Below are 18,914 nucleotides of genomic sequence, written 5' to 3' on the forward strand. Positions count from 1 at the left end.
AGCGCTATGATGAAACTGGCTCTCATCAGGACCGCCAAAGGAAAGGAAGACCCAAAGTTACAGTTGAAGTCGGAAGTTTACATACACTTAGGTTGGAGTCATTAAAACTCGTTTTTCAACCACTCCACAAATTTCTTGTTAGCAAACTATAGTTTTGGCAAGTCGGTTAGGACATATACAGTGCCTTGCGAAAGTATTCGGCCCCCTTGAACTTTGCGACCTTTTGCCACATTTCAGGCTTCAAACAAAGATATAAAACTGTATTCTTTTGTGAAGAATCAACAAGTGGGACACAATCATGAAGTGCAACGACATTTATTGGATATTTCAAACTTTTTTAACAAATCAAAAACTGAAAAATTGGGCGTGCAAAATGATTCAGCCCCCTTAAGTTAATACTTTGTAGCGCCACCTTTTGCTGCAATTACAGCTGTAAGTCGCTTGGGGTATGTCTCTATCAGTTTTGCACATCGAGAGACTGACATTTTTTCCCATTACTCCTTGCAAAACAGCTCGAGCTCCATGAGGTTGGATGGAGAGCATTTGTGAACAGCAGTTTTCAGTTCTTTCCACAGATTCTCGATTGGATTCAGGTCTGGACTTTGACTTGGCCATTCTAACACCTGGATATGTTTATTTTTTAACCATTCCATTGTAGATTTTGCTTTATGTTTTGGATCATTGTCTTGTTGGAAGACAAATCTCCGTCCCAGTCTCAGGTCTTTTGCAGACTCCATCAGGTTTTCTTCCAGAATGGTCCTGTATTTGGCTCCAACCATCTTCCCATCAATTTTAACCATCTTCCCTGTCCCTGCTGAAGAAAAGCAGGCCCAGACCATGATGCTGCCACCACCATGTTTGACAGTGGGGATGGTGTGTTCAGGGTGATGAGCTGTGTTGCTTTTACACCAAACATAACGTTTTGCATTGTTGCCAAAAAGTTCAATTTTGGTTTCATCTGAACAGAGCACCTTCTTCCACATGTTTGGTGTGTCTCCCAGGTGGCTTGTGGCAAACTTTAAACAACACTTTTTATGGATATCTTTAAGAAATGGCTTTCTTCTTGCCACTCTTCCATAAAGGCCAGATTTGTGCAATATACGACTGATTGTTGTCCTATGGACAGAGTCTCCCACCTCAGCTGCAGATCTCTGCAGTTCATCCAGAGTGATCATGGGCCTCTTGGCTGCATCTCTGATCAGTCTTCTCCTTGTATGTGCTGAAAGTTTAGAGGGACGGCCAGGTCTTGGTAGATTTGCAGTGGTCTGATACTCCTTCCATTTCAATATTATCGCTTGCACAGTGCTCCTTGGGATGTTTAAAGCTTGGGATTTGTATCCAAATCCGGCTTTAAACTTCTTCACAGCAGTATCTCGGACCTGCCTGGTGTGTTCCTTGTTCTTCATGATGCTCTCTGTGCTTTTAACGGACCTCTGAGACTATCACAGTGCAGGTGCATTTATACGGAGACTTGATTACACACAGGTGGATTGTATTTATCATCATTAGTCATTTAGGTCAACATTGGATCATTCAGAGATCCTCACTGAACTTCTGGAGAGAGTTTGCTGCACTGAAAGTAAAGGGGCTGAATAATTTTGCACACCCAATTATTCAGTTTTTGATTTGTTAAAAAAGTTTGAAATATCCAATAAATGTTTTTCCACTTCATGGTTGTGTCCCACTTGTTGTTGATTCTTCACAAAAAAATAGTTTTATATATTTATGTTTGAACCCTGAAATGTGGCAAAAGGTCGCAAAGTTCAAGGGGGCCGAATACTTTCGCAAGGCACTGTACTTCGTACATGACAAGTCATTTTTCCAATAATTGTTTAATTGTTTGATCATTTCACTTATAATTCACTGTATCACAATTCCAGTGGGTCAGAAGATAACTTAGTGTATGTGAACTGTGCCTTTAAACAGCTTGGAAAATTCCAGAAAATTATGTCATGACTTTAGAAGCATCTGATAAGCTAATTGACATCATTTGAGTCAATTGGAGGTGTACCTGTGGATGTATTTCAAGGCCTACCTTCAAACACAGTGCCTCTATGCTTGACATCATTGGAAAATCAAAAGAAATCAGCCAAGACCTCAGAAAATAAATTGTAGACCTCCCCAAGTCTGGTTCATCCTTGGGAGGAATTTCCAAACGCCTGAAGGTACCACGATCATCTGTACAAACATTAGTACGCAAGTGTAAACACCATAGGACCATAAGAAGGAGACGCGTTCTGTCTCCTAGAGAAGAACATACTTTTGCGCGAAAAGTACAAATCAATCCCACAACAACAGCAAATGACCTTGTGAAGATGCTGGATGAAACAGATACAAAAGTATCTATATCCACAGTAAAACAAGTCCTATATCGACATAACCTGAAAGGCAGCTCCGCAAGGAAGAAGCCACTGCTCCAAACCGCCATAAGAAAAGCCAGACTACGGTTTTCAACTGCACATGGGGACAAAGATTGTACTTTTTGGAGAAATGTCCTCTGGTCTAATGAAACAAAATTGGAACTGTTTGGCCATAGTGATCATCGTTATGTTTGGAGGAAAAAGGGTGAGACTTGTAAGCCGAAGAAAACCATTCCAACCGTGAAGCACGGGGGTGGCTGCAGCATGCTGTGGGGTTGCTTTGCTGCAGGAGGGACTGGTTTAATTCACAAAATAGATGGCATCATGAGGAAGACAATTATGTGGAAATATCTCAAGACATCAGTCAGGAAGTTAAAGCTTGGTCACAAATGGGTCTTCAAAACGGACAATGACCCCAAGCATACTTCCAAAGTTGTGGCAAAATGGCTTAAGGACAACAAAGTCAAGGTATTGGAGTGGCCATCACAATGCCCTGACCTCAAACCCATAGGACATTTGTGGGCAGAACTGAAAAAGCGTTTGCGAGCAAGGAGGCCTACAAATCTGACTGAATTACACCAGCTCTGTCAGGAGGAATGGGCCAAAACTCACCCAACTTATTGTGGGAAGCTTGTGGAAGGCGACACAAAATGCTTGACCCAAGTAAAAAAAAAATGTAAAGGCAATGCTACCAAATACTAAATTGAGTGTATGTCAACTTCTGACCCACTGGGAATGTGATGAAAAAATAAAACTTGAAATAAATCATTCTCTCTACTCTTATTCTGAGAATTCACATTTTAAAAATAAAGTGGTGATCCTAACTTGCCTAAGACAGGGAATTCTTACTAGGATTAAATGTCAGGAATTGTGAGAAAAAAAACGGAGTTTAAATGTATTTGGCCAAGGTGTATGTAAATTTCCGACTTCAACTGTATCTCAGCTGCAGAGGATATGTTAATTCGAGTTACCAGCCTCAAATTGTAGCACAAATAAATGCTTCACAGAGTTCAAGTAACAGACACATCTCAACATTAACTGTTCAGAGGAGACAGTGTGAATCAAGCCTTCATGGTCCAATTGCTGCAAAGAAACCACTACTAAAGGAGCAATGGACATTAGACTGGTGTAAATCTGTCCTTTGATCTGAAAAGTCCAAATTTGAGATTTTTGAATCCAACTGTTGTGTCCTTGTGAGACTTACAGTAGGTGAACAGATATCTCTGCATGTGTGGTTCCCACCGTGAAGCATGGAGAAGGTGTGATGGTGAGGGGTGCTTTGCTGGTGACACTGTCAGTGATTTATTTAGAATTCAAGGCACACTTAACCAGCATGGCTACCACAGCATTCTGCAGCGATACGCCATCCCATCTGATTTGCGCTTAGTGGGACGATCATTTGCTTTTCAACAGGACAATGACCCAACACGCCTCCAATTTGTAAGTTGCTCTGGATAAGAGCGTCTGCTAAATGACTTAAATGTAATGTAAATGTAAGGGTTATTTGACCAAGAAGGAGGGTGATTGAGTGCTGCATCAGATGTCCTGGCCTCCACAATCACCTGACCTCAACCCAATTGTGATGGTTTGGGATGAGTTGGAACGCAGAGTGAAGGAAAAGCAGCCAAAAAGTGCTCAGCATCTGTGGGAACTCCTTCAAGACGATTGGAAAAGCATTCCTCATGAAGTTAATCGAGAAAATGCCAAGAGTGTGCAAAGCTGTCAAAGGCAAAGTGTGGCTACTTTCAAAATATATTTTGATTTGTTTAACACTTTTTTGGTTACTTCATGATTCCATGTTTTATTTCATAGTTTTGATGTCTTCACTATTATTCTACAATGTAGAAAATAGTAAATATAAAGAAAAGCCTTGAATGAGTAGGTGTTTCCAAACTTTTGACTGGTACTTGTATATATACCGTTCAAAAGTTTGGGGTCACTTAGAAATGTCCTTGTTTTTGAAAGAAAAGCACATTTCTTTTGCCCATTAAAATAACATCAAATTGATCCAAAATGAAGTGTAGACATTGTTAATGTTGTAAATGACTATTGTAGCTTGAAACAGCTGATTTTGTATGGAATATCTACATAGGCATACAGAGGCCAATTATCAGCAACCATCACTCCTGTGTTCCAATGGCACATTGTGTTAGCTAATCCAAGTTTATCATTTTAAAAGGCTGAATGATTATTAGAAACCCTTTTGCAATTATGTTAGCACAGCTGAAAACTGGTCTGATTAAAGAAGCAATAAAACTGGCCTTCTTTAGACTAGTTGAGTATTTTGAGCATCAGCATTTGGGGTTTCGATTACAGGCTCAAAATGGCCAGAAACAAATAACTTTCTTCTGAAACTCGTCTATACTTGTTCTGAGAAATGAAGGCTATTCCATGCGAGAAATTGCCAAGAAACTGAAGATCTCGTACAACGCTGTGTACTACTCCCTTCATAGAACAGTGCAAACTGTCTAACCAGAATAGAAAGAGTGGGATGCCCCAGTGCACAACTGAGCAAGAGGACAAGTACATTAGAGTATCTAGTTTGAAAAACAGACACCTCAAGTCCTCAACTGGCAGCTTCATTAAATAGTACCCGCAAAACACCAGTCTCAATGTCAACAGTAAAGATGCGACTCCGGGATGCTGGCCTTCTTGGCAGTGTTGCAAAAAAAACATACATATCTCAGACTGGCCCATAAAAATAAATGATTAAGATGGGTGGTTGTGATACAGCCCAGGATTGAACCTGGGTCTGTAGTGATGCCTCTAGCACTGCGCCATTCCGGAGGCTGTATTCTCTCGAATGAGCCATTGATCATATTTTTGCTATATTTCTACCTCGAGAATTTGATTTAACGAAGGGTCTAGCACATTTTTCCTATTTGTCTGACTCTTTAGATCAGGGTGCATTGCATGGCACGGTTGCCAGAGGTATAGAAAGTTGCTAGAAATCCAATGAAGGAACGTATAACGCCCCACCCGGCAGACTGCTGCGTCACGCGATTGCTAAATGTCTGCCGCCTTCAAATCAACTGGGAACTCGGAGAAATACGAGGTAAAATCACATCAGTACTCTAAAAGGAGGTTTGAGTTCAAGTTGCAATTCCGAGTTGGATCACCGTTCAAATCGATTTTTCTAAGTCCGAGCTCTTTTTTCTCCCCAGATGCTTTCAATTTACTGAACACGGAAGTCCGAGAATTCCGATTTACCAGTTATGAACGCGGTTGTTATGTCGAGAAACTGGCCTATTTTCATAGAAAGTGCGTAACGTCTCAATTCCAACGCTATACGATACTATGTATAGCAAGTTAATTATCTCACATCTCAGAAAATATTTATGTTGTACTTTTGTTGATAAATTCGTGCTAATTCTTAGAATCCCCCAGAATGCACTTCCTCAAAGGTATATACCGTTGCGAATGAGGACTACGCTGAGGCACATTGATCAGCAGGTTGAACATGATGAGATTGTAGACTCCTAAATTGATAGTGCATTTATTTTAGGAGATTTTACAACTAACTAGCCACATTACATGCTGATATTGTATTCGGTATTTCAAGTACAAATAATGTTCATATTATTTGTACTTGAGCTTGTGTCCTCAAAAGTTAGGACAACTCAGCATTTTTTTTAAAAACAGTAATTGTTCATGGCCAGCTCATGAAAAAATAAATACGTTCGAGTGTGTCTATTTCGGCAGAAACCTACATTTTCCTCTACCATTGAGGTAAAAAATACTAGTGCAAGAGTCTTTATTACACATGTAAATCTTTTAGTTTGAGGAAAATAACCTCCATCCTTTCATTGTTCAAGTGACTGATTTAAAATTCTAACAAGATATTGAATGTTAAACAACTATCCTTCACATATCAACCAGTAAAACTGCTTAAAAATATTAATATTTAGCGCAACGTCATCCAAACAGCAACGTGCTTGAATTGATTTACAATATTAAAAAGAAACAACATTTATCACAATAGGTGGCCCAAGCATGAAGGCAAGTGGCAAAAAAAGCCATTTCATTCTCCTGTTACTGGAACTTGAGTTTATCTCCAAACAGGGCAACTTAAGAGTCCGTAGAGAAAACCTCCTGTAAGGATGAGTAGTGTGCTGGACATGGGGCCGAATGAGAACAGTGCCCCAAACAGGTAGAGCAGTAGAAGCATCAGCAGGGTTCTGTAGCTCGCCAGCATGCGCAGGCTTAGCCGCGGCCGTCGGTACCTCTCTGCTGTTAGTCGCGTCTCTGGGCTCCTGCGCTGCCATCCGCCGCGGCCTCGGGGCTGGCCAGGTAGTGCCGTCCCAACTGGCCCAGGAAGTCCGGCCGCGAGCACAGAGCATCCATGTGACCTCCAAACTTTGGATGGGAGAGGCAACAATTATGACAGGCCAAAACAGACAGAATTCTGACTTCTATGGAAACCCATTTTCTCTTAGTTCAGCTTTTGTGTGTATACAACAGATGTACATATTTCAGAATGGATCATGATAGTTAACAGCACTGCTGAGGTCTCACAGTCAAAATAGAGATGACAGGTTCAGCGTATCAGTTTTGTAAATTGCAAAGAAATGCCATGTCACATACCCTCTCATTCACCAGAGATGAGATCTTGAAGAACAGTCTGACCAGGATGGCGTTCTCATAGCTCCTGATGGGCTGAAGCTCTGGGTCCCCTTGGTACTCTATCTCAAATCTACGCAGTCCATTGATGACCTGCAAAAACATCACATATTTAACAGTGTGGAGATATATCATAAGGGATGCATGTGTGTTGGGGTTTGGTTATTATAGTTGAATAAGTAGTCTGACCTGCATCCGGCCCAGGTCTGTGAGGATGAGTCCATTCTCCCCTTGAACACAGTCTGGTAGCTGCTTGGAGTTCCCATCATCCTGACCAGAGCCTAGGGTAGCCATCAGCTGAGACAGTTGTCCTGCATTCAGCTGTAGACGACAAAACATAGCATGAGTTGAGGAATTAAGTCTGCATTAGTTCATGCTAAATGTTCAGGAAAAGTAATATGTAAACCTACCCGAAATATCTGACAGAGGTAGTCCAGTGACCTCTCCAGAAACTCATGGGTCTTCTTAACACACGCCCCGGTGTCATCCACCTCTCCTCCATTGAAGGTGTAGTTGAGGTCAGGGGAGCCCATTCCAAACCAGGACATGAAGGAGTTGTTGGCCGCCACCTCAGCTGACTGATCTGATATCTTCTTGGCGGTCTGCCTCGCCTGGTCGATGATCTGAATGAGCTTCAAGACCTACACCAAAGGAGGATGACAACTGACCACGTTTATAGTTGGTCCATCTAAGCAAAAAGGGCAGGCCTAGGCGGTTGGGTCTTGTGATAAACAAGAAGAACGTAGTCTTACCAAGACAGTCAGCAAGCAACAGCAACAGAGTGCAGTTCAGAGAGATCTAATCTTGCAGAATATAGCTAGCTCATTTTACTAGCACTGGGAATTTCCAGGGACCTCACGATACTTAGGTGCAGATACGATATGTATTGCGATTTGATACTGCAAGTTTGTGATTCGCTTAGAAATCTCAGATATTTTCTCCCAAAGTTGGGCTCAATTTCAGAATTTGAAAACTGTCTGGAATTGAAATGAACTCGATCGCTAGTATGGTCCCCTCCGCTCCACTCACCGTGCCCCTCAGCTCAGTGCCGAACATCTGTTTATACTGACAGTCCTGGCCCTCCAGACCATACACGTGGCTCTTCACCCTGAACACCCTGTCTGTCACCACAGGCTGCCGGGCCGATAAAAAGCTGCCACCGTGGCCCGGCGAGAGGAAGCACCGGTGCTGCCGGTGGTGGAGGACATGCTCCGGCTCCAGAAACAGCTGCTCTCCTGGAGAGGGACAGGAAGTGGAAGGACAGGAGAATTACATTAGGACAGGGCAGTGACAGCTGAGACTGCTGTAGCTGGACCATTACATGACTATTAGTGCATATACATCACACAAGTATCATAAGGCTGGGTGACTGTTTTTGTCCATACCTTTCTGAATCATCTCCGATAGGTTTGGCTGAGCAAAGACTTTGGCCACCCTGAAGACCATTAGTGCATTTTTGACGTTGACCAGGTCTGTGCGTACCACCCTGTTAAGGAAGCCCTGAAAGAGCTTGGTGTACATGAGCAGGTTCTCCTGAACAAACATGCTCCTGAATTTTTTGTTGAGAAAAACTGGTTAGGAAGATTAATGTAAAAGTGTGAGGAAGCAATAAGACATATCTAATTCCTTGTCAGTACTGCAGAGTCAAAGACTTGAAGGAAGCACTACAAACACATTTATTCAGCCTGACCCATCTGGTGATCCAACAAATAACTCACCATTTCTCAGGTACAACTTTGTTCTGGTCTGTCTGAGGATTGGTCTTCTCTCCTGTGTACCTCCATGGCTGGATGTAGCTAAGCCACGTCTCCAACACCTAAACGTAGAGATAATGGTTTTTACAGTGGCGATAAGAGCACACAAACATTTTTATCTCCATTATAGAGGTGGTGAGTTGTATTGGTTGGACCCAATGAGAAGTTGTGATTGACACCAACACCTCACCCAAGCTGAGAAGGTTGAGGATTGAGCTGTGATACCTACCACTCTGAAAGAGGCATCTAAAGGCCAGTGGCCAAAGCAGTGCTGGAGGAACACATATAGCTTCTGCTGGACAAAACGATGTACCACCACCCTAGAGACAGACCAACAGTGAATTAGAGGCCAAACTAGATCCAGACCATTAAAGTTACAATAAAGTTGAGAGAATGTCGACCCTAATGTCTGACCCTGGTGGTGCTCACTGCTCAGCTCACCTCTTCAACTCCTCCAGGGGGCTGGTGTGGGAGTGAGCCGAGGAGGAGACCTGCTCAGGTTTCAGGCTGCAGGAGAAGGCATGGAGGTGCTTCACTAGGAGACGAACCACCAGAACGTGCTCCTCTGTTGGGGTGAATGGCTCCTGAAACAGCCAGTCATACACAAATCCACAGGGACAGCAGCCAATCATAAGAAGCTCCTCGGATAACAATAACCCCTATTCCTGGTACTGTTTCTCAAATGACCATGCTGTTGAAAAAGTCCATCTGGAAAAGGCATTCAATGTGTCTAGCTCAGAAACAGGCACATACTTTAAATTGAGATTCAGGCCCATTATTCTTAGAGAATGAGGTAGACAATTTGATGATGAATTCATTGATTTAGGGCAATGTGGTTATTGAGGTTTTGAATACTGTAGTATTGTTTGCGCAGAATGGAAAAATGTGAAATGAGAAAGAAATGGTACACACATTAACCACATAGCAAGACATGCTTTAAAAGAAAAAGGGTGCGTGCACATGCGCACAAATTAAAATGTCAATCTCTTCAAATTATTAATATTTCTCTATGGGCCATATTCTACTGTGAGATGTCAAAATGGTGTGCTGTCAAAATGGGGCCCATCCAAGGATAGGTCTTCGACTGGTTGCGTTCAGGCAGTTGGTTTTTATAGAATGCACTGTAACAGCATTCAAATGCTTTCTTGAAGAGAAGTACCCTTGACCTTCCTGTCCTAAGCTTAACGCTACTCTGTCTTCAGAGCCTAGGTTTACCTCCAGCAAGCCTAGAGGGATTGAATGAAAAGGGAAAGTACTTGGTACGTGTCGAGGGTTCCAGAGCCAGGAGGGGTCAGGGGTTGGCACAGCATGCTGGACATACTGAGGCGATACTGCAGCAGCGCCAGCTGTACGACCCATCACAACCAGGGGATGAAGAGGAGGGAAACAACATTACAGTGGGGGGGGGAATAGGAGAGAGAAGAGGGAGGTGAACATGAATACAAAGGATAGGGTGCATCCAAAGAAAAAGGGGTGAAGACCAAAAAGGGGAGAAAACGAGTAGAAACAAAACAAAGGATAAAGACAAACAGAAATATATTGACCACATGAACACAATACTATGGCAGTTAGAGTAATGTAGTAGCCCTTTCACCCCAAACACAGGAAAGAAAACCATTCTTCTCTACAATGAGGGACACAAAACATGGTTAAAAACAGATTTGTTAGAGGTTTTTGGGAAGAACGGTTCAAAAGGTAAAAGGATTGTTTCGGTCCAATGGCCATGACCGGTAGTTTCTTTTAAGGGGGAGAGGGAGTACTGCATCTTTTACACTATGGATGACCACATACTTTAACTATACATTCTAACAGAAGATGGTATATGTACTAGGCTACTAGGTGATAGCAGGGATAGGAAGAATGGCTTTTACGCCTTTGGGGATTTGAGAGGTGTATGGATAATGAAAAAGACTTGGCTAGATTATATTGAATGGATGTAGAGATGGCAAACAGCTTAACAGCCAAATAAACAACACAAGGGTACTGAAACAGTGAATGGAGCCACAGACAGCATGCACAGGTCTGAGAGAAGCAAAAGCACTACTACCAGATACACATACACAAATAAGTGCAGTAAATTTGCACTGCAGTTGCCCATATGCCAATAATTCAGCAACAAAAGAAAATCCTCCAAACAAAAAGCCTGCCTTTCAGATAAAATTAGAAATGCCTGATCCCATGCCCTTTTTTGATTGGGTTGACATTGAACTTTGATAATTTTGACAGTATTCATGTTTCATAATCTATGCAAATAAAGACAGTCAAGACCAACTGAAGCCAGACCTCCCTCTGTCTGATTTTCCAGTTACCCTGAAAAATGCATTAGAAATGGCATTAAAAAACAAACTCATATACAGTCAAAAAGGAGATGGATACAAATCACATTTCTATAGCCCAGATGAGAGAGTGCACATCTTATTCAGATAGAAATATTCCCCTCTAGTTAAAAAGAGTACATTGGGACCCGTTTTGTGTCCCAGTTGTGAAAGCCAGGGGACAGGTTGATTTGATGCAGATCACCATGTGAGGCAAATGCCAGTGTGGGAGTGGGGGAAGGCCAATGGTACTCAATGGGGTGAGCCCTGCTGTGTTTCGTGTGTGTGTGTGGGGGTGGGGATAGAGATCAGCCAGTCAGTCGTGCGGTATTGCAGTGCAGGTGAAGGGGTTGAGTCTGGTAGTGGGAAGGGCCATGTGTGACATGCTCTTACCTTCACCTGGGGGGACTGCAGCTTCTGATACATCTCCAGGGAGTAGTGATTCAGCCACATCTCCACAAACACCTGGGGATAACACACACACACACACGTCTTATTCCCGATTCCCTAAACACCTGACTGACAGTTCACACCAAATCCATTCATGGCTGACAAATGAAGGCGGCTCACCTGTAGTAATGCCTCTGACCTCCAGATCTCCTGGGCTGCAGGGTCAGCAGTGACTGAGGGCTGATGGGATATGTGGCGCTTAAGGAGGCTGGTGCTGTGGATGCCATACCCTGCAAAAGGTACGCTGGGAGCCCTGGACACCAAAGACATGACAGTGCGCACTGAGTTTCCTAGCATTAGGAAGGAAAGAGAAACTAAAAGGAGGCAAAGGAATAAGAAAGTATGTGCTCTTATTGGATAAGTTAAGGTAGCATCCTTCAAATGTTATCACCCCACTGATCACAACCCTGCTAGCGCTCTGTCACACCTGACTTTAGAGTTCTATCCCCACTGTAGAGTACCTGGGAGCAGGTGGAGACACAGAGCCTCTTTTGTAGGTGAATGGAGAAGGGGGAACACTGCCCTCTGTAGGAAGGAAATACTTGAGGTAGGTGTCCACTAGCACAAAGTATGCACTATCCAAGCTGCTCACATGCTGTCTTTGAGAGTAGTTCTGAGAACACAACATCAAAACACTTGTATGAGGTTAAATAATATAGTCTGATTCACGTATCACAAACTACCAAAATAAGATATTGTTATGACAGTTGAGCATCGTTACCTTTGGTGTTATGAGACTGGAGGCAAACATAAACATGTAATATTCAAAGGGATCTGAAGAGGGTTAAGGACATACCACCAGACTTTAAAACACACCAAATCACAAACATACATTGTCAACAATGTTTTTGAGAAAGCGAGGGCCGAGTGAGTTTAAGCGTCAAGGATACTGAGTGCCAGGCTGAGTGTCTGCAGACCAGACAAAGGAAAATGCAGCTTGTTGTTTAAAAGTGGGCAATCTGGGAGAATGCCTTCCTGTATGGACACCTTTACAGGACCCTGCGAGAGGGGAGGAGAAATAATAAAGTGGTTAGTGTAAAAAAAAGTTGTGGAAGACCTTGCTATGTATCAAATAAAAAGTTACATTTAAAAAGAGATGTGACTTACAGGCAGGAAGCTGACTGGTATTTCATATTTGTACTCCTCTGCTTGAAGCTTGTACACAAGCTTCATCATTGGACCACTGAAAATCACACGATCATAATTAACATCAGTAAATTACTGCTTTTCTAAAATTCAACGTCATAAAGGTAGACAGTGGACAGAAAGACACGGGAACACAAAGACAGACATAGGATGACAGACTACCTAGGGTTTAGAAAGTCCATAATGATGTTGTACTGATTGCTGCACGCCTGCAGAAATCCCAAGTTCCAGCCCACGATGACACCATCCAGACTGCCAAAAACACTCTCTACCAGCCAGGGGAAAATCAGGTGCAGCTCCTGCAGAGTGAGATAATAACAGAGGATGAATGTTTTTAGGTAACATGGTTGAGTTGAACCAGGTTCAGGCACAAAGCTGACATGCTGACTGACTAAACTTTGACATGGATATTGATGGATATTAACTATTGACAGAAACATGCTTTCCCCCCCCTCTGTATAAACGACACTGGCTTATACAGACAAACTGAACCTTTGCAGGGTAGTCATCAATGACCTTGACCAGCTCCTGGCAACACTGGAGAAAAGGCTTGGTGGTCGAGTCCATTTTCAGGTTGGCCTGTGAAGAAAAGACAACAACATTACTGCTGACGACAGTTACTGCTGCCACGGTACTATGCTAGCTATTATGTGACAATGACTTGGCATTGTCACAAATTCAAGTAGGCAACAAGAGGTTCACATGTTGCTTATGACGAGCAGCAACACAATATACTAACCAGAAGGTAACTGGGCTGTTGCATGGCTGGGGCAGCCATAGAAAATTATAGTTAGACGAGACGCGGTCACGATTCAGAATCCAATTGACACCTGGATAGACAAAGCAGAAATGGTTCAGAGGGGCTTTGTTGATATTGTGATTATCTATATCAAACCAATTAGGAGCATAGCTAACTACAGTTAGCTGGGTAGCTACCAGGTGAGGGGCACATGACTACAAAACGCTTAAACACCGGAAGTAAGATAGCCAATAAGCCAATCAAATTTAAACGTGGCTGAAACTATAACCACCAGTAATTACATAGCTTTGCTTTGGATAACTGACGTTACCTAACATCTGCAAGCTAGCACTAACGTTTGCTTGCTAGCTAGCCAGCCAGTTAACTGTGGTAGCTAGTTCTGTACTGCCATCAGCTTGTGAGCTACCGTTAGCTGGCTTAGTTTAGCGGCTAAATGTGGCAGGCAGCAGCTAACAATGCTACGGGCTGACAAAGCAATTTGTTTTCAAAATAGCCTCATCTCAACATGCACTGGGTTAACTTACGTTGCTTACCTCCCTCGACAAAAAAATGGCCAGACTTTCCAGTTCATCAAATATATGTATCCTAGTCCTATCTATGTATATGTATCCTCGTCCTATCTATGGGTTCCAATCTACCGCGTTTCTATCAGAAACAGCATAGCGAAGCGAAATTATGTACACTGAAGGATGTGGCACGCGAACGTACGCTCCCGCGTGGATCGTGCCTGAAGGAAGAGCTAGGTACAATATTGTAGGTAGATGGCAGTGTTGCCACCTCCAAAAAGTTTTAGTAGATCTAGGCCATAGAGATAGATAGAGGCCTCATCTTTGTATTTGTGCCATTATAGCGTCTGTGAGCCTCAATGGCGCTGCCCATGCATCTCCATTTTAAAGTAGTACATTTTCTTCTTCACAATAGGCTGATCCCTCCTGATGACCCGGTTTGACATGACTCCAACAGGGTCACCCGGAGGCATCAGCTAATGGTAGTCCCACCCAGTTGACTACGTTAGAAACCCTCAATTACGCTGCCCATGCTAGTACAACCTTTTGGCCACTAGAGGTCTCTATCCTTCTCTATGTCAGGGTTAGGCAACCCTGGTCCTGGAGTGCTGCAGGCACTTCCTATTTTTGATTTAACCAACCTGGAAGACCAGGTGTGTTGAATTTAGGCAATCACTGAACTGATCAATTAGCTCAGTTGGTCTGGTCTGGTGTGGTGTACAGTTGGGACAAAATCCTGCGGCACTCCAGGAACCTAGGTCGATGATGAAAGCTGGTTCATAGACTACATGGAATTGTGATAAAGTAATATTACTTACTGCAGGTTGGGATTACCGAATGGTTGTGGGCCCCCAGGAGGTTGGGGGCACCCCCAGATAGCGTATGATAGCCGAATGTGTAGAATTGCAGAAAATTAGCTTTAAAAGCTCAAAATTCTCTCTTAGCCTCATGGCAAAATGTGAACAATAGCATGAGAGGAGCTATTAAACAGCACACTTTTTCTCTGACCCATGAAAAGTGTAGAATGGCTGGAAAAGAGCTTTAAATTTTCTACATTTTCTCATAGCCTCATTACAAGATGTGTAGAATAGCATTATAAAACGGCACATTTCTTCTACACAAAATGTGTTGAAAAGCAAAGTTAGCTGTCTCCCCCCAATTAAAAATCTGTTTTCCTAAAAAAGCCCCCCTGGGCCCCAAATGCTGTAGTCCAGCCCTGACTTACGGTTAAATATTGTTACATTTACATAAACTTTCTAAGTATATCAACAATCAACCAGGTGAATCAATCATCATGGATGGTAGATTTTTTGAAACCCCTTGACTGAAAGAAACTAACTCAAGATAGGTGCAAAGTATGCTTTTTGCAAGTGCAAAGTTAAGTGTGCTTAGTGTAGCCTAGTATGTGGCATAACTATTGGTTTGTGTGTATCTTTATGATGTGTTTTAATTTTACAGTGACATGCCCCTGTGTTAATGGAGTATTAAATCCCAGCGGAACAGCCTTACAAATCGTATTACATCCTGTTGATTTAAGTGTGCGCATCCCTCACAAATACCCTTTGGAGTCCCCTGTCCTGCCGGGAAATTAGGCAGTGTGTCAAAATGATTAATCAATGGCTGATTAATAATTCTAATTTCATCACTTTAAACTGCAGAGCGTTATTGCAGTAGCATCCCGGTCTAGGCATCCAATAATCTCCTGTCTTTCTCTGTGGATGCCGATGTGGGCTTATCTGATCTGATAATACCTCTGATTAAAAGGGACTCTTTACGTTTAATGATTATATTTGTTCATAAGGATAATGCAACAAACAGGATTACAGAACAATAACCAGATTTATCAGGATAATACAACATTTAAGCACCAAATATCCCCTAAAAAGAGATCACCTATAGTATTTATGCTCACACAAAGTTGAATGAGGTACTGTATGCATCCCATGGTCCAATGACTCTCTGTCCTTTTGGAGCATATTTTAATATACTATATAACCCGATTAGGAAAAGAAAAGGCCCATGATCAGTGATAATACATATGGCAGTGGAGGGAAAGCACATGAATATAATAATAATCAGATTAATTTCCTTCAACTCCAAACCCCCCTCCAGCCATTTACATAATACCACTAATGTGGGTTTTAACTGGATGGCATACAGCTTTTGTCAGATTTAACTTTTTATAACAGTTGGAATTTATGCAACAGGTGAGGGAAATGAACTTATCGGGTTAGGATAATTAGGTTAAGGTTAGGAAATGGATTAGGGTTAGCTAAAATGCAAAATAAATGTAACTTTTTTAGTTAATTTGACAAAAGCATTATCCCTTCAAACCATGACCACTAATGTGTGACCAAGTCCCCATTAACCTATGGCATCCCGGAGAGAACAATTTTAGGCTACAAAGACCCCGTGTGGCATTGTGAGCAACACCTTTTCAATAAAACATTTTAACAGGTTCCTTAGCAACAGTGTTGAGAAACAAAGACCTTGCCCTGGTTCCTCTATGACAGAAATGCTAATTAGCCTCATGGAAGGCACCACTTAAATGTGAAATGAAACCAGATGAATAAAGCTGTATGTATGCATGGTATTCATGAATAATGTGAACCAATTCTGTGAACTTTGATTGCATAGGTTTAGTTGCATAGGTTTGAAAAAGGGTTTTGGGAATGAGAAGCAATGAGGAGAGGCCACACACAAAGACAGTGATTTTCACTGAGACATTCCAAATATGGCATTATTGTATTCTGAATATGAATACTAACCTGATAATTTCAATGTTGTTTTTAGACAGACACCACATACACACACTGCAGTTCATGTTGTGTATGCATTTGTTAAGATAGACCCAACAGCCTAGTTAGTTGGGTTTTGTAGCACACAGTTGGACAGCAGGCTCAGCAGTGTTACCAGATATATATCTATTTTTAAAATAATAAGAATTTCCAGTGCTGTAGGTCCACAGTGCAAATGATGACTAACAAGAAAAAGCAAATGGCTGAACAAGGAAATTGTATTTATTTTTAGATTGGTCTATACCAACGACAGGTGAATCCACACATGAAACAAAAAGATATCCCAAAACAACTCACATTTTTTACATAAAAAAAGATGTGGAAATAGTATAATGCATTTTAATAAGCACAAAACGTAATATTGTGTCACTGACACTTCAGAATGGATTATCCCAACTCTGCGTGCACTACACAGGAAAAGTAATGAATGAGACAGGAGTGCTTAGTACTCTCCCCAGAAGAACACTCAATGTAAAACTCTCAAGATAGTGAGTTGCGGTAGAAATGTTAAAGAAACAGGTCATTCTTTGCAAAATAAGCAACGTAATGACATGGTCTAAGCATGAATGTAAAGAACCACCATTTCTGACACATACTGAGCTCTAATCTGAGCATGAATAAATGGAAAACTTTAATTATACCACACTGGGCACAGATGTTGATTCAACATCTATTCCACGTTGGGTCAATGTCATTTCATATAAATAACGTGGAAACAACCTTGATTCAACCAGTGTGTGCCCAGTAGGATGTGACAGCACACAATATTAAATAGGCCTAGTCTACTACTAGCTCAGCAAAAATATAGCATCTAGTCTAGCTAATGTACCAGTCTGTTTAGCTAACATTCCACTCCTTGTACTCTCTGTTATATGACAACGATGTGAGCATGACAGGAGGGACAAGGAGTGGAATAATAGTCAGACTTGTACATAGGCTGCATCTTACAGTAACCTCATTAGGATTGACAGAACAACATACCTGTGTTGACTGGGAAGTTAACTCACCTGTAGTTAGCTAGCTTTTTGTACTGCCATCAGTTTGTGAGCTACCGTTAGCTGGCTTAGTTTAGCGGCTAAATGTGGCAGGCAGCAGCTAACAATGCTACGGGCTGACAAAGCAATTGGTTTTCAAAATAGCCTCATCTCAACATGCACTGGGTTAATTTACAATGTTTCTTACCTCCCTCGACAAAAAAATGGCCAGACTTGAATCCAATAACAAAAATATCCAGTTTTCCCCCTCCTCTTTTGTTAAAGTAACTGTCAAGTAAAAATCTTATTCATATTCTGTTAACTTATACCCAAATAATGTTGTTGACTCATCCTAAATTGGAGAACAAAACACACACAAAAAAAACACCTCAAACTTGTATCTCAAATAAGAAAGTTCTTCTTCTATGGTGTACAATGTAATGTGCATCCCGCCACCTATTGTCAGGATTTAAAAAAAATTGAACAAACTAAATCAAACAACTTTTTTTTTTTTTTTTTTTTTTACAGATCTGACCCCTACACAGGCTCAAGGGGTTTTCAGATGTAAAATCCTTATGTCCCAAAACCTTTTCTGCTGCAGCCACAATAATGTTCAGTTTCTTAGACTTCTTTGAGACTTGAGCCGTACAGTTTTTAACTGTGGCAATCAACGCCACAAAATCCACATTTTAAACACACATGTTATCTTTTGACTGGCAGCAAACAACAGACTGTGGTGCATCCACTACCATATCTTCACTAGCCATCACTTGTTTTCTCAATTCTTATAATCACCTCCGAATAAGAGATTTGATTGATCACTCTGTACCCAATGACTAATGAAAACTTGCTATGTCCTCATTGTGATTTTACAGACGTGTTTCATACGTCTTATTTATACACTTTTGTAATATTTATGAAACGCATATTGATATATTTGGTAGCATTTATTTGTTTTTCCCTTTGCCTTCAACCTCATTCGATATGTAGAACGGATGTGGGAGGGGCTAGGTCTACATAGGGGTGCAAATGTAAAAACAAATCGCAAAAACTCTGACGAAGGCCGTGAGGCCGATACGTAAGCTTATTAAATATCAGTGGTACTATCAAGAGCAGTGTGCGGTTTCCTTTTTCCTTCATCTTGTTCAATTGTTGCCATGCACCTGCAAATTAGATTGCTCAGATGTGCCAGTTCCTTTTGATTTTTTTAACATATACTTAATAACAAAAC

General features: G+C 41.7%; 1 pseudogene; it reads right to left on the reverse strand.

The window, feature by feature from the left end:
• Positions 1–6,097: 6,097 nt before the first annotated feature.
• Positions 6,098–14,314, reverse strand: LOC124049013 (annotated as a pseudogene).
• Between the last annotated feature and the right edge of the window lie 4,600 nt (positions 14,315–18,914).

The sequence above is a fragment of the Oncorhynchus gorbuscha genome, linkage group LG11, assembly GCF_021184085.1.
Source record: "Oncorhynchus gorbuscha isolate QuinsamMale2020 ecotype Even-year linkage group LG11, OgorEven_v1.0, whole genome shotgun sequence".
NCBI classification, from domain to species: Eukaryota; Metazoa; Chordata; class Actinopteri; order Salmoniformes; family Salmonidae; genus Oncorhynchus; species Oncorhynchus gorbuscha.